This window comes from Protopterus annectens, chromosome 7.part0, assembly GCF_019279795.1.
Source record: "Protopterus annectens isolate FY-2018-M chromosome 7.part0, PAN1.0, whole genome shotgun sequence".
NCBI classification, from domain to species: Eukaryota; Metazoa; Chordata; order Ceratodontiformes; family Protopteridae; genus Protopterus; species Protopterus annectens.
In genome coordinates, this window is record NC_056739.1 from 780,253,507 (window position 1) to 780,265,733 (window position 12,227).

Genomic DNA, 12,227 nt, shown 5'->3' on the forward strand with positions numbered 1-12,227 from the left:
GGATGGATTTTGATGGTAGGAGGATTAATATTTTAGATATGTTTGCATTTAGGGAGAGGTGGTTTTGGAGCATCCAAGCCTTGGTGGTTGAGAAGGCGGTGTGTTTTAGTTAGAAGTTAATGGCAGAGCAGACTAGAGTTGAGTCGTCTGCATATTGGGTAATTTTGGTGTTAGGAATAGCAGTATGAAATGTGTTGATAAAGATATTGAACAGCACTGGACCAAGAAAAGATCCTTGAAGTACTCCTGTGGGGATGAGTAGAAAAGGAGAGATACCTTTTCTCCATTTCACAGCTTGGGATCTGTCAGACAAGTAGCTTGAGAACCAGGAGAGAGAATTTTGAGAGAGATTTAGTTTTGAAAGATGGCCCAAAAGGTGGTTGTGGAAAACCGTATCAAATGCCTTAGAGATAGAGAAGCACTGTAGATACTATTTCCCCAGAATCCCAGGCACGGTTGACTGTGTCTAGATATGAGAGGAGTTCTGTTGTAGTGCTGTCCCCAGGTCGGAATCCATGTTGGGTTGGGGTGAGGAGTTGGTTTTTAGTTAGGAAAGGCATAAGTTGGAGATGAATGCATTTTTCTAGGATTTTGGAGATTGGGGAGAGGATTGCTATGGGGTGAAAATTACTGATGTTAGAGTTTTTACCACCTTTATGGAGAGGTAGAGTGTATGCTTTATGCCAAAATTTGGGTACATAAGACTCCAATATGGATCTATTGATTAGGATGCTAATAGGTAAAGCAATCCCATCAGCAGCACATTTGAGAAAACTTGAGGGCACATTATCTGGGGCATTGGAGTAAGGTTTTAGATTAGAAAGCAGTCTTTTTATGTAGTTGGTATAGGTTTGAGGTTGAAAATGGGGGTGTGTGGAGACCATAGGTGGGGGGATGAAGAGGGGGAAGTATGCAAAGAGGAACGGCTATTGATAGGAAAGGTTTTAGTTAGTTCAGATATGGTGTTAATAAAGAATGAGATGAATAATGAGGCTAATTATTGATCAGATTTACTGGGGTCAGGAAGGGATTATTTTTGGTACCTGGGTTGAGAAGTTTGTTTATAGAGTTCCAGAATTGTTTATGCTTTTTTGCATGGTGAGACTGAAGTTTGATGTAATAAGATTTCTTATCTGTAATGATTTGTTATTTATGAGGTTGCGGAGCTGAGTGTATTGAAGGGGGATTTTGGGGGGTTTATTTTTTTGGTAAAGCTTCCAGGTTTTGTCTCTTTGGTGCATTAGTTGCTTGGTACTTTTGGTTAGCCATGGGGTGGAAATGCTTTTTATTCTTTTTGTTCTAGTTGGTGTTATATTATTTAATGTATTTAGAAAAATGAAATTGAAATAGTCAACGTGTCAAGAGGAAGTGTTTTTAGGGTGTTCCAGCTCATTTGTTTGAGTGTATTTGAGAATATGATGTGGTTGAAGTTACTGAGGTTACGTGTGTATATGTAGTGGTGTTGCTGCAAGGAGAAGGGGGTTGAGCGAAGGGCAAAGGCAGGGAGATGGTCACTGATGGAGTCAAGAATTATGCCAGAATTAGTGATATTGTTTAGGTGGGAGACTATGATCCAGTGAAGAGTAGTGCTTAGGGGCTTAGATTTATTTGGTCTGGTAATTGAATGAATTATTTGGGTGAAGTTGAAGAGATTGATGGATTGTGAGGGTGTAGAATTATTTATGTTGCCCCAATTTATGTTTACATTGCCTAGTATGTATGTTTCATTTTTTATATTGGTTGAAGCCCATGAAAGAATTTCTTCAAGGATTGGGATATTATTCTCTGGTGATACATAGAGGGCAATGATACAGAGACTTTTATGGTTATTTTTAGTAGGCCAGCTCCAAGTCCGGCATTAACAAACTGAGGAATAGGGTGTGTGTAGGGGATTATAGAGAGTGTAGATTACAGTAGATAAGGGCGACTCCTCCACCTTTTTTATTTGTTAGATCACCCCTAAGGGTTTAGAAACCAGGGGGTAGTATTTCAGAGTTGGAGATGAGGGATTTGAGCCATGTCTCAGAAGCAGCTATGATGTCTGGTTGGTTATGGTTTACCCAGTCTTGGAATATAGAAGCTTTGTTACATAGGCTTTGGGAGTTGACAGTACAGAGATGAAGAGTTTTATAGCTGAGGGGGGGGGGTGGCTGGAGATAGGAGTATTATTATCTAGAGAGGCATTTGGGCCGGGATTAGGGTGGATGTCACCTGCTAGGTGGAGTATGTTGAGGAGAGCTAGTACTATTGACTTAGGTTTTATGTTATAGTACAGGGAGACATGTCTTGTGGGTTTGGTCATGTGAAGCTTAGTTGTAGTAGGCAGAAGTTGTAGTTTAAAGTGGTGAAGGAAGTTAGGTTGGATCAGAAATGGGAGATGGAGAAAAAGCATTTAGTAGTTAGGTGCTGATGTGTTCTATGTGGAGGGGTATAGGAGAGGGGAGAGAAGGAAAGAGGGAGGTGGGTTGTAAAGTAGTAGGTTGCATGGTATAGAGGTATGAAAAATATCAGTAAAGTTAAGGGGATATAAAGAGTTTGGAATGAGTATGGGAGGCATGGAGATGAATGGGTAGTTGAAATAGAGAAAGGAGAGTTAGTAGATTTGGGAGGTTTAGTTGTAGGTATACAGGGGTGGGGAGGAGTATGGGTGTGAGTGATGTAAGAATGTGTAAATTGAGTGTGGGTGTAATAGGAAGGGTTTGGCCAACAAGTATTATTGGCTTGGATAGTGGTTTGGGAGGTGTGACTAAGTGGCTAAGATAAATGTAGGTGTAGTGGGGGTGGGTGGGAGCTGAATGAGCCCGCAGAGTGAATGGAGCGGGAAGACCCAGGTCTCGAGAGACAAGAATCACAAAAAACAATCAGTAAAAGCAGTCATACGGGTAAGCAAACATTTAACTATTTTTGCTGCCCAGATAGCTGTACACAGGACAAGGGGAAATTATCAGCTGTTTGGTGCTGATAAAAAGATAGTTGAATCAGGCCAAGTAAGAGTATGGGTCTGGGGAAGAACTGAGTAGGGACAGTACAGCTCAGTACACCTGTGCTTGCCACCAGAGAGCAGGAGAGCAATACAGGGATAAAACCAACTATTCTACTAACTGAGACACATACAGGTGCAATGTTCAAAATTGCCACAGCAGTGTGCAGGACTGAAGCCTGTCAGCTATGTTCGGCTTTTCCATGTTACAGTAATAGTCCAAGTTCTAAAATCAGCTGTAAGGCTATAAACACTGTAAATCACTTCCCAGATACAGCAGATTGGGACAAAAAACAGACTGAATAACAAAACAACTCTGTGTAGCCTTTAAGCATCCACTTTAGTGAGCATAACATTTATCACCGATCGTTGTCTATGGAGATTAAAACACAGCACATGGATAAAATGCTCGATTTGATTTGTAGCATACAATACAATGGTTTATGAATAGCAATATAACAGTGAAGTAGAACGTTGGAAACAGATTTCAGGGCAACTCATTAAAGTTTAGGACACATACAATAAATCTATTCCCCTAATTATACCTAAAAACTTATTTCTCAAAGTACGGCTTTAAAATCACATTTAGCAGTTTTGAGCTAGTACAACAGTGACCCTGTCCCCTTAGGCACATTTAGAGAATGTAATTATTCAAAAATACAGCTTTTACATCAAATACTACAGCGTGGAACTAGTGCAAAGACAAGGCTCTAGCCCATTAAATGCATTTACAGAAGTTACATCTCAAAAATAAGAGTTTTTACTTCAAGTACAGTGGCCCTATCACATAAAAAACACTAGTGAGTCTCAACCCTGAGGTTTACACTTTCCATAGCAAGTATAGCAGTGTACAATCAGCAGTTTAAATTAGCACAGGCAATTTTGTTCTTACTATTGTAAGGTAGTAGGTAAAACCCTGTATCACAACATATGGCAGACAAAGCAGTAAAATAAATCACAGCTACCAATCACATTAGTAGAAATATATCATACTGAGGTAGAAGTTTTCACATTACTTTAAGTCATGATACATTTAGAATATCACAGTATAATATCAGCACATTTATGTGGCAAGCACTCTGTGATGAGGCTCGTAGAGGGAAGGAGAACTATAATGAAAATGGTGCTTTTCCCACGCCAGGTATTACAAAACCTTTGTTCTTCCTGTGGAAGGGGAGCTGAGAAGGGTTACAAAGAGATTTGAGACAGGCTCAGCTCTCAGATCCTACATTACAAGGCTTGAGGGAGGAAGGGAGGTGGCTGATTCACAAGGAAAAGGGGATTCCTTATACTGGAACAAAGGGTTACTGCATAGAGAATGGACTCCTGTAGGAAGGCTAGGGGGTAAGAGACCACAGCAGTTAGTAGTGTCCAGAGGCTACCATCTTGCCCTCTGTAACGCTTGTGCCCTGGCCCAGCAATCAAGGAGCCTCAATCCTCATCACTAACACCAGTGAGGGGCATCTCATGTAGGAGGAAAGGATAACAAATACACACAGTAAAGTGCAATTTCCCTTATGAGCACACAGAGATTACAGTCAGTCCGGGGCTGGTTGCTCCCTTGCTCTCCAGGTTCCCAATAAGCCTCCCCCTGGCACAGCTATAGGGTTCAGACCTCAGCCTAGTGAGCAAGCTAAAACCTCCAGCACCCTCTCTGTCCAACCAGTGCTTCATGTCCCTGCCCAAGTAGCTGACACACATGCACTTTGAGATAAGAAAATCACAATAACAATTCAGACTCCCTTACCTCTAGTGGGCATGTCAGCCAGGTCAGACTTACAAAGTGTAGAAGTAATGGTATCAAGGTTTTAAATGTAAGTAAGCTGCACACATTTAGCAGTTTCTGCTCAGTAACATCCTACCTTCCCATCATTTCTTGACAACTATATATTATTGCCATTTAACCCTCACACATTTTAAGGATAATGATACAGAATGCCTTACAGACTGCATGTCTCAGATTACTGGTGAGATAAGAGAAGAATAAGCAGCATACAGAGAGAGATAAGACAGAACTGCATTTCTGCAAGCATCAATCATAAATGGTTGCGTGATCACTCATTGCACTTCATCCGAAATTAATACATGTACAAACAACTCAGAAGTGTACAACTGTCATATGTTTTGTTAATACTGTGGATGATGTTGCAGTTGCTTGTATGCACAATGATTTTCATACTTTGCTGCAAAGCTGTTTCTGTTGCAAAGAGGGATAAGACACCCTTACTGTGTTTGGAAGGTTCAATGGAGTGACAGTTCAAATCTAGACCTCTGTGAAAATATTTCATGTGTAGCATCATAGATTTTTGTAGTGTTGTTGATTTAACATATTTCTTTTCTTCCAACGCCAGTGTTTGCAAGGTGCATGGCTTAGAGCAAACAGGGGAAATGGAGAAACACAATGAATGTCATGTTTAGCTTTGCGTATCTTGTTTATGAGACACATACCACTGTGCAAAGGTGGACTAGTGGCTCACAAAGGAAAAAGACTGAACACCAGTAGACATTGCATAGACAGTGTAAAGGTAAAAAAGGATACATTGTTGGAGTTTCTGCTTTATATCATGCAACACCGCTAAGGAAAGCTGCAAGGCTGTTAGCAAGTTTTCCCATTACCTGCAGCCATTGAACACCTGCAGACAGTCAACAATTTCAAAATGAATACATTCTATTAATTCTGATGGGCACTACACTAACATGCTAAGTGGCATTGCACAGCAGTTAACACACAGCAGTTAAGAATAAATAGGGTATTATGCAACTATTTAACTATTCCTGTGACAGCAGATGAAGTGTAGGGCTGTAATACAGATAGTCCTAGGCTTTAATACAGGAAGTGCAATATATTTTTACTGTTGGGACAGTTCAGTTTATAGTAATAAACAGGAAAATATCCAAGTTTTACTTCAATATTCCTGTGGCAACGGGAGTAATTGTAGTGCTGCCATACACATGGTCCTGGGATCTAATACAGGAAATTCCAGACATTTTTACTGTTGTTCCATTTTACACTATATGAAATATCACTGATAACACTTTATACATAATTATAAATAGTGGAGCTGATATGAATTATGTGTAAGAGGGATAAGACACCCTTACTCTGTTTTGAACGTTCAGATGTATGACTGAGGGTATACTGTCTACTTTCTTTCTTTAAGTATAATTCTGCTATCTGGACTTGGATGGCCTTCATAGTTAAATAAGACACATACACAAATGAATTTATATACAACAATATTGTCAGGTCACACACATATATGATTAACACCCCAATCTGTCATCTGTATTTATAAAGAATTCATGACTTGTCTGAAAATCACTTCTTCTATAGCAAAGATGGAAAATCACCATTGTGGAAGAAAATCTTTTCTCCCTTATGAATAAGTTTGAATCCCACACTGTAAAAGTCAATTTTAGCAGTGTATAAAGCCAAACAAACCTTTGTCAGGTCATGAAATTTATCCCCCATTGCATATCAGCAAAGTTAAATCACTTAACACACGCAGAAGACACCCCTCAAACTAATATCAAGAGTCACATTAACCTTCCAAATAAAATAAATTGCTTTCCTCTCCATTTGGCACTATTGCTCTATGCTCAACATCATGTAAACACAGTTGCCATCTTTGCTCGGGTTTGCACACTACCAGTAAACATAATAACAGGAACTGGTGTAAAATCATTATTTGCTATTGCACTGCTTTGGGATTAGCCATGTCTGGTGTTAGAGTGGAAGTTGTCCAATTTAGAATGCAGAGGTGGGATGTTCTGGAGACAAGAATATTTACTGGACTCCTGGTAAAGTGCCACAGCCAAAGGCTTCTACAGGGGGACTATTCTGGCTCCCATTACAAGTCTGTATTTTAAGTGTTAGTCTCAGTCTAAAGCTGTACCCAGTGCAACTGGCATCCCATGCACTGGAGAACAGTGTAGCCACCACTTCAATGACCTACAAAGGCACAAGAGGGATACACGCAATCAGTGATTGGATGAATTTGAAACTAGCGACATCCCACAGTAGTGTAAGTATGCTAAGAAAGAGAATCTATAATACATAGAAAGCTAAATATAGGCAAGACTGATACGCACAATGATCTTCTGTTTTCTCACAACTAATCCTGAAATAGCGGCTAATAGGCAAGCCCATGCTGATTGTCTGGAGAGACTGAGGGAAGCAAGCGATATGTATGCAACACAACAGAAGTATTACTTTAGCTTTAAAAGTTAAAAAAATTGTTTTCTATACAGAAGTAACAAAGTAAGCATGCATAGCCTAACTGTAAAAGTAGATATGGCTTCATAAGTCTGTAGAGCAAACAAACTTTAGAAGTCAAGTGTAAGACTGTAGTCAGAGGTTGTGGGTTCAAATAGCACAAGTAACAACTTTGCAATATTGCAATTCTTTAATAATAAAATTAAAATATATACAAGTGGCATATATGCCCTGCTGTTAACTGTAATATGTATAATTGGACCAAGCATATGTGTAGTATATGTATACTGCAAGGATTACTTTGAGCAATCTGTAATTATAGTTTGTAGTTAGGAAGTATACTTAAATGTAAAACTTCAGATAAAACAGTTGTATTATTCTGATAATGTATTGTATGCCATATATGATGGTACTAATTTTCTCTCTCTTTTTTTCTCTAATCACAACCCTTACTTATTTTTATTTTCTATTAAGTGTCATCAAAATGTCTCCATGTCATCCATCTGTAACAAATCACTAAATGCTTCACAGCACAGTGAGGTCGGCCAGCCTCAGTGGCTCAGCCTGTCCCTGCTCCACTGGCTCTGGCACCGACAACCAGTACATCTGGGACCCAACTTGGCAGTCCTGCCTCTGGTGCCCTTGAACTACCTGCACCCTCAGGTAGTACTAACCTGGCAGCTGGTGCCGTGATACACTCCAGGAGTACTGGCAGATGTGAGGATTTCATCATCTGCCAGGAGATGCCAGAGCTGATGCGTAGGGTCATGCACTTCACTGCACCATTGGTGTACTCCTACACTAGATGGATAGGCTGCTGTCCCTTATGGTCCATAGGAGGAGAAGACACCAAGCACTCCAGCAGTCAGTGGAGTTAAGGGACACTGATAATAGTCCTGTGGTGAGGTCAAGATTCTCACTATTACCATGTTTGATGGACATGGGCTTGCATTGTCACCTCCCTCACCCCAGTCATGGTGTCCTCTAACCTTTTGTGTTCCTCACCATCTCTGTCTTGTCTTGTTTGTCCTGTTTCTTTGTATTTGCTTTCTTACCCACCCAACTTACCCAACCAAGAAATGTCAGTGTCCCTTACCCAGCATTCCTCTCTTACTGAAGTTAATAAAATGGGCACCTGTCTCGGAAGAAAAAATATTGTCCCATGCACAGCTTTCCATTTCAGACACATATCTTCTTTACACACTTGATTTGGTCCAGTTGGCTATACAACATGAATGGGCACCTGTCCCAGAAGAAAAAATATTGTCCCATACACAGCTTTCCATTTCAGGCACATATCTTCTTTACACACTTGATTCAGTCCAGTTGGCTATACAACATGATTGCCTGTCGTCACCCGTCTTTGTAGAGGTGACAGTCCAAATTCAGCTAATAATCTATACATATTTTCATTCTGCACTGCTGAAGAAATGGATAGTTATGGTTCTTTTCTACCTCACTCATGCACATTCCTATATTGCTTTCTTTTTGTTCTTCTCCCTGGTTTCCCCCCATTTCACCACTTTCCTATCTACCCCATTTTAACATAATATAATCTGGTCAAAAATAGAGTCACACAAAACACACATAAGTAGCAAAAAAAAAAACAATGAAGCCCTTCAGTTTTTGGCCTCTGTGTTTGCGTGCAGTTTGGCTTCATGCACCAGCACCAAATGATGGTGAATGGTTCTTCTATGGTGCAGTTACCTCCATGCAATGCTGCTTAAACATGCTGCACTAAATCAACACACAGTAACACATGGTGAATGTAGTTTAAAGAATAATTTCACTGCATTATCACTACTTATTTAAAAGTATTATATACACCTGGATTTGAACCCTATATCATCTGGGGACAAAAAGAAATGTGTCAATGCATTTACATCTGCTGCCACAGGGTCAGCTAAGCAGCAGGTGTGTTTCATACCCTCAATACTGAGAACTCTTAAAATTTTAGCAGTGAGGCTCACGTTTGCACACTGCTTAACTACATACAAACAGGGACAGTGGCAGAAATGTGTATCTCACATGTGCAGTTTACCAACCATTGTGCAAACCTGCTGCTTGGCAGTACACTATGAAAAGTGAACAGTAGGCATGTATTACTTTTGTTTACTGTCCATTTACTGTTCATGACATGAAACTACATGTGAAAACAGAAAGAAATGAAGGTGTTATCTAAGAAAATGTCACATATTTACAATGCAGCCATTTGTTTCCTACCCCCATACTTCACAGCCTTGGTCTCTCAATGCTTGCTCAGAAATATATCAACTACTCTACATATATTAATAACAAATGCTGTCTTTTATACAATGCACATCTTTAGAATGACAATACACATTCCGATTTTCTAATAGTTGTAGGAATGTCGACACCTGTTTGCATATAGTTTGTAAAGCTGTCTCTTAAAGTATACAGGCACCACCAAATACTACACATTGCACACTCATCAATCTGGTAACATGCATAATTTTAATATCTTGACAGTTGACTATGGCTAGCTATCCATTTCATGCAGGCCTCCACACATCTTCTGTACAAAATCCAGTACTGATGTCATCCACTATAAGTTGTCCTGCAGCCTTGTAAAAGTCAGACTTCTGCTGTGGCATTTGTGTAAAGTACTGAGTTCTGTAGCTGTGTACTTAAGTAAGGGTTCTGTTCTCACTGTAGTCAACTGGGAGGTGTGTGTGTGTGTGTGTGTGTGTGTGTGTGTGTGTGTGTGTGTGTGTGTGTGTGTGTGTGTGTGTGTGTGTGTGTGTCTATCTAGTCTGTGGAGCATAAGTGTATATCCTATAGTTAGACTCCAATCCCATGGATTGCCAATATTTTGACACTTGTACATGCCTACATATCCATTTCATGCAGGCCTCCCAACATCTTCTCTGCAACATCCAGTGCTGATATCATCCACTTTAAGTTATCCTGCAACCTTGTGAAAGTCAGACTTGAGCTGTGGCACTTGACTTAAATACAGAGTTCTCTAGTCGATGTACTTAGGTATGGGGTTCTGTTCTCACTGCAGTCAACTAGGGTGTGTGTGTGTGTGTGTGTGTGTGTGTGTGTGTGTGTGTGTGTGTGTGTGTGTGTGTGTGTGTGTGTGTTTGTGCACTTGCTTGACATTGGAGAGAGCATTTTACACCAGCATGTGGGACACTGCTATAATAATTTTCTCCTCACCAGGCACTGCTGAGGTAATCACCTATAAAGTGTTGTCCGAAACTCTCCATATCAGACTTGAGTGCTGGTGCTTGCCTTAAATACAGAGTTATGTAGTCAGTTTAGTTAGATAGGTAGGAGTTCTGTTCTCAATGCAGTCAACTGGTGTGTGTGTGTGTGTGTGTGTGTGTGTGTGTGTGTGTGTGTGTGTGTGTGTGTGTGTGTGTGTGTGTGTGTTTGTGCACTTGCTTGACATTAGAAAGAGCATTAAACACCAGGATGTGGGACACTGCTATTACCATCTCTTTCTTACTGGACTCTGCTGATGTCATCGGCTATAGCTGATTTGGAGATGTGTATTATTCCCATCAGAGTAAGGTCAAAGACTGGCCTATAGGCCAGGCACAAGTCACCTTATTCTGTATGATACAGATTACGGTGACAGGGCTTTCAGTCTATCCACATATATCATGACATGGTTTGTAAGCCTATATTTTCTTGGTGAGAAACTCCTGTGGTCTCTCCAGCTGCAGCAGGTGTCTGGTGAGATACATGCAAAAGTGACCATTATACTCTATTAGTGTTCTGATGAGTTTCGAGTACTGTGCTCTTATATCATCCTCAGATCTAGATACAATGGTCTGACTTATGAGGTACACAATGTAACCTTTCCATACCACTGTGGACCCTTGGTGGTCAAAGTTCAGATTGCTCTCTATGTGCGTTTGCAGGTCTTGCACCACTGGGTTTCAGCATAGTGGGAATATTGTCAATGCTGTAATTAGTAGGGAATTCCACTTTGCAGAAGGCCAAAATAATGATACATTTTTGCATTTATATGTAAGCTCTATGGCTTTTGCACCAATCATTTGTCTGTGTTAGCCCCTTCTTTAGTATGTTATCATCACTGGTGGGCTCAATGATTGTACCCAATATGCAAGAATCAGCAAATCTGGTAAGCCAAAGGCTGCATACTTTAACCTGGACTGTTGAGAAATAGATTCCAAATAGTAAAGGACCCACCACAGATTCTTGGGGTACGTCAGTGATGACAGCTTTTCTGGTAGAGACTGATTCACCAACTTTCACAGTATGTGTTTTGTCAGTGAGACAACTGGTTAAACATCTAGTGACATAAGGGTTAATCCCCAGTTAGGAGAGTTTCTCTATGATACCTGAGTAGGGGATTGTGTCCAAACCCTAGGCCAGATCAAGGTAGGCAGTATGCACTGTCCTAATTTCATCCAGGCTTAGAACACAGAATCAGTGGGCTGGAATGACATCACAGGTCACTTATAGCATGACTCAGAACATACACCTACCTGTCACGGTTAGATACACACTTCAAAACACCCTTCAGATGGACTATGTTCCCGTAGAAGGGTATACATCAACGTGCATCCATCTGAGTGGGGGGGGGGGGCAGCACCTGATGCATGTATGTATGGACACATCCTGACTCTTCTCATCTGTGAGGTAGACCAACATGTCATCATGGACCTTTTCTAAATGGACACTAGTAATATCCCGGCTGTGTGCAACATACATGTGCGAGTTGTTAATGCTATATCCATGCCTGCTACATCTGTTAGATGTCGTCAAAGAGGTCAACGGCATGTGTGATGACAACACTATCATCCTGTGGAACTTGACCAGGCCAAGGCATTTGACAAAGAAATCCACAATTAAGTATTCACTCAGCACTGTCAGCTGTGGCCACAAACACCTATATCAACAAGTGGGTAGACCACTGGATCACATACGTGGATCTAAATATGTTGAAATGTGTGAAGTGACCTATATCATGGGTCCAGTGACCAGGTTCATACATCAGGGCTGTCTGCTAGGCTTTTTCGTGTCCATTATTTA